This window comes from Loxodonta africana, chromosome 1 (genome assembly GCF_030014295.1).
Source record: "Loxodonta africana isolate mLoxAfr1 chromosome 1, mLoxAfr1.hap2, whole genome shotgun sequence".
Taxonomy (NCBI): domain Eukaryota; kingdom Metazoa; phylum Chordata; class Mammalia; order Proboscidea; family Elephantidae; genus Loxodonta; species Loxodonta africana.
Genome location: NC_087342.1, coordinates 193,834,889 through 193,851,961, shown reverse-complemented (window position 1 = coordinate 193,851,961; position 17,073 = coordinate 193,834,889). Strand labels below are relative to the sequence as shown.

The 17,073-nt window shown below is 39.1% G+C and overlaps 1 non-coding gene across 1 annotated transcript; it reads right to left on the bottom strand.

The window, feature by feature from the left end:
- Positions 1-2,651: 2,651 nt before the first annotated feature.
- LOC111750421 (U6 spliceosomal RNA) lies at positions 2,652-2,758 on the bottom strand. The gene has a single exon (XR_002785555.1). It is a non-coding gene; the product is annotated as a U6 spliceosomal RNA (small nuclear RNA).
- Between the last annotated feature and the right edge of the window lie 14,315 nt (positions 2,759-17,073).

Here is a 17,073-nt window from a genome sequence, read left to right as displayed (position 1 = left end):
ATGCAGATGAACTGAAACTCATATATTGTTAGTGGGAATGCAAAACGATATAGTCATTCTGAGAAATGCTTTGCCAGTTTCTTATAAAATCATACATACACGTGCTATATGACTTGACATTCCCACTCCTGGGTATTTACCATACAGAAAAGAAAACTTAAGTTGACACAAAATTGATCATATATAATAGCTCTATTTGTAATTGTCAAAAATGTGAAACAACCCAAATGTCCTCCAATGAGTGAATGAATAAACAAACTGAAGTACATCCATACAGTGAGATACTACTCAGCCAACAAAATAAAACAAAACAAAACAAAAAACCCAAAAAACTACTGATACACATAACAACTTGGGTGAATCACAAAGGCTTAATAAAAGAAGCTAGGATAAAAATGTCACAAGATTGACATTATTTATGTGACATTCTTTAAAAAATGAAACAATAGTGATGGAGACAGATAAGTGGCTGCCAGGGAATAGAGTTGGGGCAAAGGTGTCACTCTAAAAGAATAGTATAAAGGAGTTTTTTGGGATGACTGAACTATTCTGAGTCCTGAATACAGTGGTATTTACACAAATCTAAATTTTTTTTTTATTCATGTCTTAGAATTGATAGAGATGTACAACAACAGAAAAAAATTAATTCTGTTGTTGCTAGGTACCATCTCGTCAGTTTGGACTCATAACTACCCTATGTACAACAGAACAAAACACTGCCTGGTTCTATGTCATCCTCACGATCCTTGCTATATTTGAACCCATTGTTGAAGCCACTGTGTCAATCCATCTCATTGAAGGTCTTCCTCTTTTTCACTGACCCTCTACTTCACCAAGCATGATGCCCTTCTCCAGGGACTGGTCCCTCCTGAAAACATGTCCAAAGTATGTGAGATGTAAGACAAAGTCTCCCCATCCTCCCTTCTAAGGAGCATTCTGGTTGCACTTCTTCCAAGACAGATTTGTTTGCTCTTCTGGTAATCAATGGTATATTCAATATTCTTCACTAACACCATAAACGCATCAATTCTTTTTCTGTCTTCCTTATTCATTGTTCAACTTTCATATGCATATGAGGTGATTGAAAATATCATGGCTTGGGTCAGGTGCACCTTAGTCCTCAAAGTGATTACAATTTTAGTGTATTGTGATTCGAAAAATGAAATAAAATATTCTGATCCCATCTATGTGATCTACATTAACATTTAAAAAGGTCATTTATGGATTCTTCTTAGTTTAAGAAAAAATAGAATAGTGATATAGACTTGGTTTTAATTGATAACAGGGTGTAATCATCAGGAAGTGTAGGTAGAAAATGTATATAATTTGTACTGACAGACTTCTACCGGGATTTTTTTTCTTTTTTTAATAGTATTTAGATGAAAGTTTACAGAGCAAACTAGTTTCTCATCAAGCAATTAATATGCATATTTTTTGTCACATCGGTTGCCAATCCCATTACATGTCAACACTCTCTTCTCAACCTTGGGTTCCCCATTACCAGCTTACCTGTCCTCTCCTGCCTTCTTGTCCTTGTCCCAGGTCTGGTGTGCCCATTTAGTTTTGTTCTATAGGCCTGCCTAATCTTTGGCTGAACGGTGAACCTCATGAGTGACTTCATTACTGAGCTAAAAGGGTGTCTGGGGGTCATACTTTCAGGGTATCTCGAGTCACTGTCAGACCAGTAAGTCTGGTCTTTTTGTGTGTGTATATGTGTGTGTGTGAGTAGAATTTTGTTCTACATTTTTCTCCAGCACTGTCCAGGAACCGGTACTATGATTCCTGACACAGCAGTCGGTGGTGGTAGCTGGGTACAATCTAGGTGTAGTAGACTCAGTCTGGTGGAGGCTATGGTAGTTGTTGTCCATTAGTTCTTTGAACTAGTCTTTCCCTGTGTCTTTGGTTTTCTTCATTCTCCCTTGCTCCAGACAGGGCGAGATGAGTGGAGTATCACAGATGGCCGCTCACAAGCTTTTCAGACCCCAGATGCTACTCACCAAAGTAGAATACAGAACATTGTTTTTATGTTATGCCAATTGGGCTAGACGTTCCCCGAGACTGTGGTTCCCAGAGCCCTCAGGCCAGAAATTTGGTCCTTCAGGGAGTTTGGATGTGTCTGTGCAGCTTCCATGACCTTGCCTTGGACAAGTAATGCTGGCTTCTCCAGAACTGTGTACTGTCTTACCTTTCACCAAAGTTACCACTTATCTATTGACTATTTAGTGTTTTTACCTCCCACCCCCCCCGTAACCATCAAAGATTGTTTCTTTTCGTGTGTAAACATTTTCATGAGTTTTTATAGTAGTGGTCTCAAACAATATTTGTCCTTTTGTGATTGACTTATGTCACTCAGCATAATGCCCTCCAGGTTCATCCATGTTGTGAGATGGTTCACAGATTCATCACTATTCTTTATCGTTGCTTAGTATTCCATTGTGTATATGCACCATAATTTGTTCATCCATTCATCTGTTGATGGGCACCTAAGTTGCTTCTTATCTTTTTGCTATGTGAACAATGCTGTGCATGTCTATTCTTGTAATGGCTCTTTCTCTAATGCCTGGTGATGGAGAGCATTTCCTTATATATCTGCTAGCTGCTATAAAGTCTTCTTTGGTGAAATGTCTGCTCTTACCCTTTGCCCATTTTTTAAAAATATGGAACGCTTCACGAATTTGTGTGTCATCCTTGCGCAGAGGACATGCTAATCTTCTCTGTGTTGTTCCAGTTTTCTTATACGTGCTGCCGAATTGAGCACTAAGGTTCAATATTTTTTTTTAATTAATTTTTATTAAGCTTCAAGTGAACATTTACCATTCCAATCAGTCTGTCACATGTAAGTTTACATACATCTTACTCCCTTCTCCCACTTGCTCTCCCCCTATTGAGTCAGCCCTTTCAGTCTCTCGTTTCAGGCCAATTTTGCCGTCTTCCCTCTTTCTCTATCTTCCCATCCTCCCTCCAGTCAAGAGTTGCCAACACACTCTCCAGTGTCCACCTGATTTAATTAGCTCACTCTTCATCAGCATCTCTCTCCCCCCTGCTGACCAGTCCTTTTCACGCCTGATGAGTTGTCTTCCGGGATGGTTCCTGTCCTGTGCCATCAGAAGGACTGGGGAGCATTACCTCCGGGATTCCTCTAGTCGCACTCATACCATTAAGTATGGTCTTTTTATCAGAATTTGGGTTCTGTATCCCATTGGTCTCCTGCTCCCTCAGGAGTTGTCTGTTGTGCTCCCTGACAGGGCAGACATCGATTGTGGCCGGGCACCAACTAGTTCTTCTGGTCTCAGGATAATGTAGGTCTCTGGTTCATGTGGCCCTTTCTGTCTCTTGGGTTCTTAGTTGTCGTGTGACCTTGGTATTCTTCCTTTGCCTTTGCTCCAGGTGGGTTGAGACCAATTGATGTATCTTAGATGGCCGCTTGTTGGCATTTAGGACCCCAGACGCCACATTTCAAAGTGGGATGCAGAATGTTTTCATAATAGAATTGTTTTGCCCATTGACTTAGAAGTCCCCTCTAACCATGATCCCCAGACCCCAGCCCCTGCTCCGCTGACCTTTGAAGCTTACATTTTATCCCGGAAACCTCTTTGCTTTTAGTCCAGTCCAATTAGACTGACCTTCCTTGTATTGAGTGTTGTCTTTCCCTTCAACCAAAGCAGTTCTTATCTACTGATTGATCAATAAAAAACCCTCTCCCTCCCTCCCCCCTTTGTAACCACAAAAGTATGTGTTCTTCTCCATTTTTTCTATTTCTCAAGATCTTATAATAGTGGTCTTATATAATATTTGTCCTTTTGCCTCTGACTCATTTCGCTCAGCATAATATCTTCCAGATTCCTCCATGTTATGAAATGTTTCAGAGATTCGTCACTGTTCTTTATCGATGCGTAGTATTCCATTGTGTGAATATACCACAATTTATTTACCCATTCATCCGTTGACGGACACCTTGGTTGCTTCCAGCTTTTTGCTATTGTAAACAGAGCTGCAATAAACATGAGTGTGCATATATCTGTTTGTGTGAAGGCTCTTGTATCTCTAGGGTATATTCCGAGGAGTGGGATTTCTGGGTTGTATGGTAGTTCTATTTCTAACTGTTTAAGATAACGCCAGATGGATTTCCAAAGTGGTTGTACCATTTTGCAATCCCACCAGCAGTGTATGAGAGTTCCAATCTCTCCGCAGCCTCTCCAACATTTATTATTTTGTGTTTTTTGGATTAATGCCAGTCTAGTTGGAGTGAGATGGAATCTCATCGTAGTTTTAATTTGCATTTCTCTAATGGCTAATGATCGGGAGCATTTTCTCATGTGTCTGTTGGCTGCCTGAATATCTTCTTTAGTGAAATGTGTGTTCATATCCTTTGCCCACTTCTTGATTGGGTTGTTTGTCTTTTTGTGGTTGAGTTTTGACAGAATCATGTAGATTTTAGAGATCAGGCGCTGGTCGGAGATGTCATAGCTGAATATTCTTTCCCAGTCTGTAGGTGGTCTTTTTACTCTTTTGGTGAAGTCTTTAGATGAGCATAGGTGTTTGATTTTTAGGAGCTCCCAGTTGTCGGGTTTCTCTTCATCATTTTTGGTAATGTTTTGTATTCTGTTTATGCCCTGTATTAGGGCTCCTGACGTTGTCCCTATTTTTTCTTCCATGATCTTTATTGTTTTAGTCTTTATGTTTAGGTCTTTGATCCACTTGGAGTTAGTTTTTGTGCATGGTGTGAGGTATGGGTCCTGTTTCATTTTTTTGCAAATGGATATCCAGTTATGCCAGCACCATTTGTTAAAAAGACTATCATTTCCCCAATTGACTGACACTGGTCCTTTGTCAAATATCAGCTGCTCATACATGGATGGATTTATATCTGGGTTGTCAATTCTGTTCCATTGGTCTATGTGCCTGTTGTTGTACCAGTACCAGCCTGTTTTGACTACTGTAGCTGTATAATAGGTTCTGAAATCAGGTAGAGTGAGGCCTCCCACTTTCTTCTTCTTTTTCAGTAATGCTTTGCTTATCCGGGGCTTCTTTCCCTTCCATATGAAATTAGTGATTTGTTTCTCTATCCCCTTAAAATATGACATTGGTATTTGGATTGGAAGTGCGTTATATGTATAGATGGCTTTTGGTAGAATAGACATTTTTACTATGTTAAGTCTTCCTATCCATGAGCAGGGTATGTTTTTCCACTTAAGTATGTCCTTTTGAATTTCTTGTAGTAGAGTTTTATAGTTTTCTTTGTATAGGTCTTTTACATCCTTGGTAAGATTTATTCCTAAGTATTTTATCTTCTTGGGGGCTACTGTGAATGGTATTGATTTGGTTATTTCCTCTTCGATGTTCTTTTTGTTGATGTAGAGGAATCCAAGTGATTTTTGTATGTTTATTTTATAACCTGAGACTCTGCCAAACTCTTCTATTAGTTTCAGTAGTTTTCTGGAGGATTCCTTAGGGTTTTCCATGTATACGATCATGTCATCTGCAAATAGTGATAGCTTTACTTCCTCCTTGCCAATCTGGATACCCTTTATTTCTTTGTCTAGCCTAATTGCCCTGGCTAGGACTTCAAGTACGATGTTGAATAAGAGCGGTGATAAAGGGCATCCTTGTCTGGTTCCCGTTCTCAAGGGAAATGCTTTCAGGTTCTCTCCATTTAGAGTGATATTGGCCGTTGGCTTTGCATAGATGCCCTTTATTATGTTGAGGAATTTTCCTTCAATTCCTATTTTGGTAAGAGTTTTTATCATGAATGGGTGTTGGACTTTGTCAAAAGCCTTTTCTGTATCTATTGATAAGATCATGTGGTTTTTATCTTTTGCTTTATTTATGTGATGGATTACATTAATGGTTTTTCTGATCTTAAACCAGCCTTGCATACCTGGTGTAAATCCCACTTGATCAGGGTGAATTATTTTTTTGATGTGTTGTTGGATTCTATTGGCTAGAATTTTGTTGAGGATTTTTACATCTATGTTCATGAGGGATATAGGTCTATAATTTTCTTTTTTTGTAATGTCTTTACCTGGTTTTGGTATCAGGGAGATGGTAGCTTCATAGAATGAGTTGGGTAGTATTCCGTCTCTTTCTATGCTTTGAAATACCTTCAGTAGTAGTGGTGTTAAGTCTTCTCTGAAGGTTTGGTAGAACTCTGCAGTGAAGCCGTCTGGGCCAGGACTTTTTTTTATTGGAAGTTTTTGATTACCGTTTCAATCTCTTTTTTTGTTATGGGTCTATTTAGTTGTTCTACTTCTGAATGTGTTAGTTTAGGTAGGTAGTATTTTTCCAAGAATTTATCCATTTCTTCTAGGTTTTCAAATTTGTTAGAGTACAATTTTTCGTAGTAATCTGAAATGATTCTTTTAATTTCATTTGGCTCTGTTGTGATGTGGTCCTTCTCGTTTCTTATTCGGGTTATTTGTTTCCTTTCCTGTTTTTCTTTAGTCAGTCTAGCCAATGGTTTATCAATTTTGTTGATTTTTTCAAAGAACCAGCTTTTGGCTTTATTAATTCTTACAATTGTTTTTCTGTTCTCTAATTCATTTAGTTCAGCTCTAATTTTTATTATTTGTTTTCTTCTGGTGCCTGATGGGTTCTTTTGTTGCTCACTTTCTATTTGTTCAACTTGTAGGAACAGTTCTCTGCTTTTGGCTCTTTCTTCTTTTTGTATGTGTGCATTTATCGATATAAATTGGCCTCTGAGCACTGCTTTTGCTGTGTCCCAGAGGTTTTGATAGGAAGTATTTTCATTCTCGTTGCTTTCTAAGAATTTCCTTATTCCCTCCTTGATGTCTTCTATAACCCAGTCTTTTTTCAGGAGGGTATTGTTCATTTTCCAAGTATTTGATTTCTTTTCCCTAGCTTTTCTGTTATTGATTTCTAGCTTCATTGCCTTGTGGTCTGAGAAGATGCTTTGTAATATTTCGATGTTTTGGATTCTGCAAAGATTTGTTTTATGACCTAATATGTGGTCTATTCTAGAGAATGTTCCATGCACACTAGAAAAAAAAGTATATTTTGCAGCAGTTGGGTGGAGAGTTCTGTATAAGTCAATGAGGTCAAGTTGGTTGATTGTTGCAATTAGATCTTCCGTGTCTCTATTGAGCTTCTTACTGGATGTCCTGTCCTTCTCCGAAAGTGGTGTGTTGAAGTCTCCTACTATAAATGTGGAGGTGTCTATCTCACTTTTCAATTCTGTTAAAATTTTATTTATGTATCTTGCGGCCCTGTCATTGGGTGCATAAATATTTAATATGGTTATGTCTTCCTGATCAATTGTCCCTTTTATCATTATATAGTGTCCTTCTTTATCCTTTGTGGTGGATTTAAGTCTAAAGTCTATTTTGTCAGAAATTACTATTGCTACTCCTCTTCTTTTTTGCTTATTATTTGCTTGATATATTTTTTTCCACCCTTTGAGTTTTAGTTTGTTTGTGTCTCTAAGTCTAAGGTGTGTCTCTTGTAGGCAGCATATAGATGGATCGTGTTTCTTTATCCAGTCCGTGACTCTCTGTCTCTTTATTGGTGCATTTTGTCCATTTACATTCGGCATAATTATAGATAAATAAGTTTTTAGTGCTGTGATTTTGATGCCTTTTCGTGTGAGTTGTTGGCCATTTCATTTTACCACATACTTTTTTGTGCTGAGATGTTTTTCTTAGTAGATTGTGAGATCCTCATTTTCATAATGTTTAACTTTATGTTAGTTGAGTCGTTACGTTTTTCTTGGCTTTTTTCTTGAGTTATGGAATTGATATTCCTTTTTGTGGTTACCTTATTATTTACCCCTATTTTTCTAAGTAAAAACCTAACTTGTATCGTTCTATATCGCCTTGTATCACTCTCCATCTGGCAGTTCAATGCCTCCTATATTTAGTCCCTCTTTTTGATTATTGTGATCGTTTATCTATTGATTTCCATGATTCCCTGTTATGTGTATTATTTTGTTTATTTATTTATTTTTTAGAATTAATCTTAATTTGTTTGTTTTTGTGCTTTCCCTATTTGAGTTGCGTTGATATCAGGATGTTCTGTTTTGTGACCTTGTATTGTGCTGGTACCTGATATTATTGGTCATCAGGCCAAACAATCTCCTTTAGCATTTCTTGCAGTCTTGGTTTAGTTTTTGCAAATTCTCTAAACTTGTGTTTATCTGTAAATATCTTAATTTCGCCTTCATATTTCAGAGAGAGTTTTGCTGGATATATGATCCTTGGTTGGCAGTTTTTCTCCTTCAGTGCTCTGTATATGTTGTCCCATTCCCTTCTTGCCTGCATGGTTTCTGCTGAGTAGTCTGAACTTATTCTTATTGATTCTCCCTTGAAGGAAACCTTTCTTTTCTCCCTGGCTGCTTTTAAAATTTTCTGTTTGTCTTTGGTTTTGGCAAGTTTGATGATAATATGTCTTGGTGTTTTTCTTTTTGGATCAATCTTAAATGGGGTTAGATGAGCATCTTGGATAGATATCCTTTCGTCTTTCATGATGTCAGGGAAGTTTTGTGTCAGGAGTTCTTCAACTATTTTCTCTGTGTTTTCTGCCCCCCTCCCTGTTCTGGGACTCCAATCACTCGCAGGTTATCCTTCTTGATAGAGTCCCACATGGTTCTTAGGGTTTCTTCATTTTTTTTACTTCTTTTATCTGATTTTTTTTCAGCTATGTTGGTGTTGATTCCCTGGTCCTCCAGATGTCCCAGTCTACATTCTAATTGCTCGAGTCTGCTCCTCTGACTTCCTATTGCGTTGTCTAATTCCGTAATTTTATTGTTAATCTTTTGGATTTCTACATGCTGTCTCTCTATGGATTCTTGCAACTTATTAATTTTTCCACTATGTTCTTGAATAATCTTTTTGAGTTCTTCAACAGTTTTATCAGTGTGTTCCTTGGCTTTTTCTGCAGTTAGCCTAATTTCATTTGTGATGTCTTGAAGCATTCTGTAAATTAGTTTTTTATATTCGGTATCTGATAATTCCAGGATTGTACCTTCATTTGGGAAAGATTTTGATTCTTTTGTTTGGGGGGTTGTAGAAGCTTTCATGGTCTGTTTCTTTATGTGGTTTGATATGGACTGCTGTCTCCGAGCCATCACTGGGAAACTAGTTTTTCCAAGTAATCAGCTAAAAAAAAAAAATGCAGTCAGATCCCTATTTGAATTCTCCCTCTGGCTCAGGGTATTCGGATGTTAATGGAGCTGCCTGGGGAGGGTGGGGGAGGGATCAGAGTGCTAGGAGTGTAGCACCTCAGAATATAGAGCTGATCCCCTCATTGACGCTCCACCCGCGCCTGCCAAAATCCCGGCGGGACGGCTCCCCGGCTGGGACACTGCTCTCCCCTCTCCGAGACCTGTCACTTCCTCCCGGGGACTTCTCCCTCCGGTGCGCCGCACCACTAGCGCAAACTGGGTGGGCGTCGCCTGCACGAACAGCTGGGCTCGCCCCCGGGGTCGCTTTAGGGAAATATAGCTGATCCCCATGCTCACGCCACGCCCGCTTCCCGCCAAACTCCTGGCAGGACGGCTCCCCGAATGGGACGCTGCTCTCCCTGCTCCAAGATCTGTCACTGCCTCCCGGGTGGTTCTCCCACCGGCTGCGCCGCTACGCTGCCCGCTCCAACCGGTTAGGCTCTCTCCCAGGATGAGTTCGGGGGGTAGGGCTGGGCCCCTTGTCTGTGCCGTCTGCCCCCTGGGCCCCGCCCCAGATCTGGCTCCAAAGGTCCTGCCTGGTACGCTGGCTCCTGGTTCTGACAACGATCGCTGTCTGCCCGTATTTGTTCGTTCTCCGTCTCTAAGTCTGTGTTTGTTGTTCAGAGTTCGTAGATTGTTATGTATGTGATCGATTCACTTGTTTTTCCGAGTCTTTGTTGCAAGAGGGATCCGTGGTAGCATCCACCTAGTCCGCCATCTTGGTCCTGCCTCTCAATATTTTTTTTTTAATATATTTTTCAAGTTTCTTTATAACGTTAAAAAATGGAGGGTTCCCCCTCCCTTGGCTTAAAATTTTTTTTAACAATCATTTTTTATTAATTAAAAACAATTTATGATACCAATCTTTTGGATGAAAATAAAGAACTATGATCTAATTGGTTAAAAATGTGGTAAGTAAAATTATTAGAATAAATCTTACGTGAACCTATGCATAAAATTGAAGTAGAAGAGATTTTTAAATTAAGACTGTAATTCGAATTTCATAAACGGAATAGGTATTTTTGATTATAAATAATCAAAATATATGGCAAAGTCACCATATAAAAAGGTCAAAAAAGAAAAGAGACAAATTAAAAAAAAAATGTATGCAATATACAGGACAAATTTTGAATAGCAGAATGCAAAGTGCTATTGTTGTTGTTGTTGTCAGGTGCCGTCGAGTCGGTTCTGACTCATAGCGACCCCATGCACAACAGAACGAAACACTGCCTGGTCGTGCCCCATCCTTACAATAGTTGTTATGCTTGAGCTCATTGTTGCAGCCACTGCGTCAATCCACCTCGTTGAGGGTCTTCCTCTTTTCCACTGACCCTGTACTCTGCCAAGCATGATGCCCTTCTCCAGGGACTGATCCCTCCTGACAATATGTTCAAAGTATGTAAGACGCAGTCTCTCCACCCTTGCCTCTAAGGAGCATTCTGGCCACACTTCTTCCAAGACAGATTTGTTCGTTCTTTTGGCAGTCCATGGTATAGTCAATGTTCTTCGCCAACACCACAATTCAAAGGCATCAACTCTTCTTCAGTCTTCCTTAATCATAGTCCAGCTTTCACATGCATACGATGTGATTGAAAATACCATGGCCTGAGCCAGGCACACCTTAGTCTTTAGGGTGACATCTTTGCTCTTCAACACTTCGAAGAGGTCCTTTGCAGCAGATTGGCCCAATGCAATGCGTCTTTTGATTTCTTGACTGCTGCTTCCATGGCTGTTGATTGTGGATCCAAGTAAAATGAAATCCTTGACAACTTCAATCTTTTCTCCATTTATCATGATGTTGCTCATTGGTCCACATGTGAGGATTTTTGTTTTCTTTATGTTGAGGTGTAATCCATACTGAAGGCTGTGGTCTTTGATCTTCATCAGTAAGTGCTTCAAGTCCTCTTCACTTTCAGCAAGCAAGGTTGTGTCATCTGCATAACACAGGTTGTTAATGAGTCTTCCTCCAATCCTGATGCCCTCTTCTTCTTCATATAGTCCAGCTTCTTGGATTAATTGTTCAGCATACGGATTAAATAGGTATGGTGAAAGAATACAACCCTGATGCACACCTTTCCTGACTTTAAACCAATCAGTATCCCATTGTTCTATCTGAACAACTGCCTCTTGATCTATGTAAAGGTTCCTCATGAGCACAATTAAGTGTTCTGGAGTTCCCATTCTTCACAGTGTTATCCATAGTTTGGTATGATCCACACAGTCAAATGCCTTTGCATAATCAACAAAACACAGGTAAACATCCTTCTGGTATTCTCTGCTTTCAGCCAGGATCCATCTGACATCAGCAATGATATCCCTGGTTCCATGTCCTCTTCTGAAACTGGCCTGAATTTCTGGCATTTCCCTGTCGATATACTGTTGCAGCCTCTTTTGAATGATCTTCAGCAAAGTTTTGCTTGTGTGTGATATTAATGACATTGTTCTATAATTTCCACACTCAGTAGGATCACCTTCCTTGGGAATAGGCATAAATATGGATCTCTTCCAGTCAATTGGCCAGGAAGCTGTCTTCCATATTTCTTGGCATAGACGAGTGAGCACCTCCAATGCTGCATCTGATTGTTGAAACATCTCAATTGATATTCCATCAATTCCTGGAGCCTTGTTTTTTGCCAATGCCTTCAGAGTAGCTTGGCCTTCTTCCTTCAGTACCATCGGTTCCTGATCATACGCCACCTCTTGAAATGGTTGAATATCGACTAATTCTTTTTGGTATAATGGCTCTATGTATTCGTTCCATCTTCTTTTGATGCTTCCTGCGTCATTTAATATTTTCCCCCATAGAATCTTCCAGTATTGCAACTCGAGGCTTGAATTTTTTCTTCAGTTCTTTCTGCTTGAGAAATGCGGAGCATGTTCTTCCCTTTTGGTTTTCCATCTCCAGCTCTTTGCACATGTCATTATAATACTTTACTTTGTCTTCTTGAGATGCCCTTTGAAATCTTCTGTTCAGTTCTTTTACTTCATCATTTCTTCCTTTTGCTTTAGCTGCTCAATGCTCAAGAGCAAGCTTCAGAGTCTCCTCTGACATCCATCTTGGTCTTTTCTTTCTGTCTGTCTTTTCAATGACTTCTCGCTTTCTTCATGGATGATGTTCTTGATGTCATTCCACAATTTGTCTGGTCTTCAGTCACTAGCGTTCAATGAATCAAATCTATTCTTGAGGTGGTCTCTAAATTCAGGTGGAATATGCTCAAGGTCATATTTTGGCTCTCGTGGAGTTGCTCTGATTTTCTTCAGTTTCAGCTTGAACTTGCATATGAGAAATTGATGTTCTGTTCCACAGTTGGCCGCTGGCCTTGTTCTGACTGATGATATTGAGCTTTTCCATCATATCTTCCCACAGATGTAGTCAATTTGATTTCTGTGTGTACCATCTGGCGAGGTCCATGTGTATAGTCATCATTTATGTTGGTGAAAGAAGGTATTTGCAATGAAGAAGTCATTGGTCTTGCAAAATTCTATCATTCGATCTCTGGCATTGTTTCTACCACCAAGGCCATGTTTTCCAACTACTGATCCTTCTTCCTTGTTTCCAGCTTTCGCATTCCAATCGCCAGTAATTATCAGTGCATCTTGATTGCGTGTTCCATCAATTTCAGACTGCAGCAGCTGATAAAGATCTTCTTTTTCTTCATCTTTAGCCCTAGTGGTTGGTGCGTAAATTTGAATAATAGTCGTATTAACTGGTCTTCCTTGTAGGCGTATGGATATTATCCTATCACTGACAGCGTTGTACTTCAGGATAGATCTTGAAATGTTCTTTTTGACGATGAATGCAACACCATTCCTCTTCGAGTTGTCATTCCCAGCAGAGTAGGCTATATGATTGTCCAATTCAAAATGGTCAATGCCAGTCCATTTCAGCTTACCAATGCCTAGGATATCGATGTTTTTGCGTTCCACTTCATTTTTGAAAATTTCTAATTTTCCTAGATTCATACTTCGTACATTCAAGGTTCCGATTATTAATGGATGTTTGCAGCTCTTTCTTCTCATTTTGAGTCATGTCACATCAGCAAATGAAGGCCCCAAAATCTTTACTCCATCCACGTCATTAAGGTCGACTCTTCTTTGAGGAGGCAGCTCTTCCCCAGTCATCTTTTGAGTGCCTTCCAACTGGGGGGCTCATCTGCCAGCACTACATCAGTCAATGTTCCACTGCTATTCATAAGGTTTTCACTTGCTAATGCTTTTCAGATGTAGACTGCCGGGTCCTTCTTCCTAGTCTGTCTTATTCTGGAAGCTCAGCTGAAACCCGTCCTCCTTGGTTGACCCTGCCTGCACCCGAACACCGGCAGCACATCTTCCAGCATCATAGCAACACGCAAGCTCCCTGCAGTATGACAAACTGACAGACAGGTGAGGGAAAGTGCTATTATAACTGTATAAAAAATGATAATTGGAAAAAGTAGACTAATCAGCAACAATAAGACAAAATTTGCCAGTAGGCACATGAAAATTTATTCAACTGCACTGGTAGTCAGGGAAATACAAATTACATATAAAAAAGCAATGAAGTAGCTTTTTTTTTTTTTTTTTTACCACCCACTAGATTTACTTACTTGGCACATAATCCTGAGTAAATTCATAAGTGATGAAATGTGAAATATAAATACACATTTAAAAACATGTCCAACCACACCTATAGGAAAAATGCAAATTTAAGAAGCTCACATAAAAAATAAAGCAAACTTTTTGACTTCCAGTCTGTTCCAACTCATAGCAACCCTATAACACAGAGCAGAACTGCCCCATAAGGTTTCCAAGGAGAGGCTGGTGGATTCAAACTGCCAGCCTTTTGGGTAGCAGCCATAGCTCTTAAGCCCTGTGTCACCGGGGCTCCAATATATTACATAAAAAAAACAAATTTTTTTAATTACATATGTATTAAAAAAAAAGTGTATATACTTTATTTTTATGCAAACAACACCTGCCTTCTACATTTATTTGCCAACTGTTCCCACCTCCAGTGAGGTATTTTTGTAAGCCTACTATGATAATTTTTTTTACATCAACAAGTAAAATAAAAAAGTAGAGCAGTGCTTATGAAAATACCTCAAGGGGAAAGGGAGATGTTGCCAAGCAAATGTAGAAAGGTGGCTTTTTCTGTGTAAAAACGCCATGCATATATTGTATACCTATATGTTTATACACCAGTATATACTAACACCTAACAACAACATATATTTATACATGCATATTCATACACATACCTCTGTATATATATTTTTTCATTTGGGAAGCAGGTCATTAATATCTTTATAGGTTTCTTAATGTCAAGCAATCTTTTTATTTTCTCTTATAAAATTCAAAGTAAGAGTGAACTGAAAACAAGAGAGAAATATGATGTGATTTATATATTAAAAAGATTATTCTGGGGGCCATAAAAAAAAAAAAAACCATTGTCATCGGGTTGATTTTGACTCATAGTGACCCTACAGGACAGAGTAGAACTGCCCCTTAGGATTTCCAAGGAGCTCCTGGTGGATTCAAACTGCTAACCTTTTGGTCAGCAGCCGTAGCTCTTAACCACTTCACCATCTGAGTGGGCATAGTGAGGTAATATTACGGCGCTTTTTGAACCCATCCTTAATTGAAACAAATAAATGAGGTACTTCTACATGAGCCATAGCACTGTACTCTCTGGGATGAACTAGTGGAGGTGGCTACTCATTGTCGTCGTAATTGTTAGGTGTCATTGAGTTGGTTCTGACTCATAGCAATCCTCTGTACAACAGAATGAAACAAAGCCCGACCTTGCACCATCCTCACAATTGTTATGCTTGAGCCCTTTATTGCAGCCACTGTGTGAATCCATCTCATTAAGGGTCTTCCTCTTTTCACAGATGCTCTACTTGACCAAGCATGATGTCTTTCTACAGGGACTGGTCCCTCCCGATAACATGTCCAAAGAATGTGATAAGACTCTCCATTCTTGCTTCTGAGAAGCATTCTGGCTGGACTTCTTCCAAGACATATTTGTTCATTCTGGCAATCCTTGGTATATTCAATATTCTTCGCCAACACCATAATTTGAAGATAAAAATTCTTCTTCGGTCTTTCTTATTCATTGTCAAGTTTTCATATGCATGTGAGGTGATTGAAAACACCATGGCTTGGGTCAGGTGCACCTTAGTCTTTAAAGTGACATCTTTGCTGTTTAACACTTTAAGAGGGATCTTTTTGTCTATTTGCCCAATGCAATGCTTCCATGGGTTTTGATTGTGGATCGAAGTAAAATTAAATCCTTGTCAACTTCAATCTTTTCTCCTTTTGTCATGATGTTGCTTATCGGTCCAGGTGTGAGGATTTTTGCTTTCTTTATGTTGCAGTGTAATCTGTACTGAAGACTGTGGTCTTTGATCTTCATCAGTAAGTGCTTCAAGTCTTCTTCATTTTCAGCAAGCAAGATTGTATCATCTGCACATTACAGGTTGTTAATGAGTCTTCCTCCTATCCTGATGCCATGTTTTGCTTCACATATTCCAGCTTCTCTAATTATTTGCTGAGCATACAGATTGATACAACTCTGATGCACACGTTTCTTGACTTTAAACCATGTAGTATCTCCTTGTTCTATTTGAAGACTGCCTCTTGGTCTATGTCCAGGCTCCTTATGAGTACAGTTAAGTGTTCTGGACTTCCCATTCTTAGCAATGTGATCCACAGATTGTTATGATCCACACAGTTGAATGCCTTTTCATAGTCAATAAAACATAGATAAATATCTTTCCCAAATTCTCTGTTTTTAGCCAAGATCCATCTGACATCAGCAATGATATCTTTTGATCCACATCCTCTTCCAAAGCCAGCCTGAATTTCTGGCAGTTCCCTGTTGATATAATGCTGCAGCTGCTTTTGACTGATCTTCAGCAAAATTTTACTTGCGTGTGATATTAATGATATTGTTTGATAATTTCCACATTCTCGTGGATTGATCACCTTTCTTGCAGTAAATAGCTGTCTTTCAAATTTCATGACATAGTAAGCACTTCCAGCGCTGCATCCATTTGTTGAAACATCTCAACTGATAATCTATCAATTCCTGTAGCCTTGTTTTTTGTCAATGCCTTCGGTGCATCTTGATCATATGCCACTCCCTGAAATGGCTGATCATCGACCAATTCTTTTTGGTACGGTGACTGTATTCCTTCCATCTTCTTTTGATGCTTCCTGAATTGTTTAATATTTTCCCATAGAATCCTTCAATATTGCAATTTGAGACTTGAATTTTTTCTTCAGTTCTTGCAGCTTGGTTTTCTAACTTCAGGTCTTTGCACATTTCATTGTAATATTTCTTTTTTGTCTTCTCGAGCCCTTTGAAATCTTCTGTTCATTTCTTTTACTTTATCATTCCTTCCTTTCACTTTAGCTACTTGATTTTCAAGGGCAAGTTTCAGAGTCTGTTCTGATATCCGTTTTAGCCTTTTCTCTCTTTCCTGTCTTTTAAACAACCTCTTGCTTTCTTCATGTATGATGGATGTCCTTAATGTCATTCCACAACTTGTTGGGTCTTTGGTCATTAGTGTTCAATGCATCAAATCTATTTCTGAGATAGTCTCTAAATTCAGGTGGAATATGCTCAAGTTCATACTTTGGCTCTCATGTACTTGTTTTAATTTTTTTCAGCTTCAACTTGAACTTGCATATAAGCAATTGATGGTCTGTTCCACAATAATCCCCTGGCCTTGTTTGACTGATGTGAGCTTTTCCACTGTCTCTTCCTGCAGATGTAGTTGATTTGATTCCTGTGTGTTCTGTCAGGAAAGTTATATGTCTATATTCGCAGTTTATATTGTTGAAAAAAGGTATTTGCACCCAAGAGACAGAAAGGACCACATAAACCAGAGACTGCATCAGCCTGAGACCAGAAG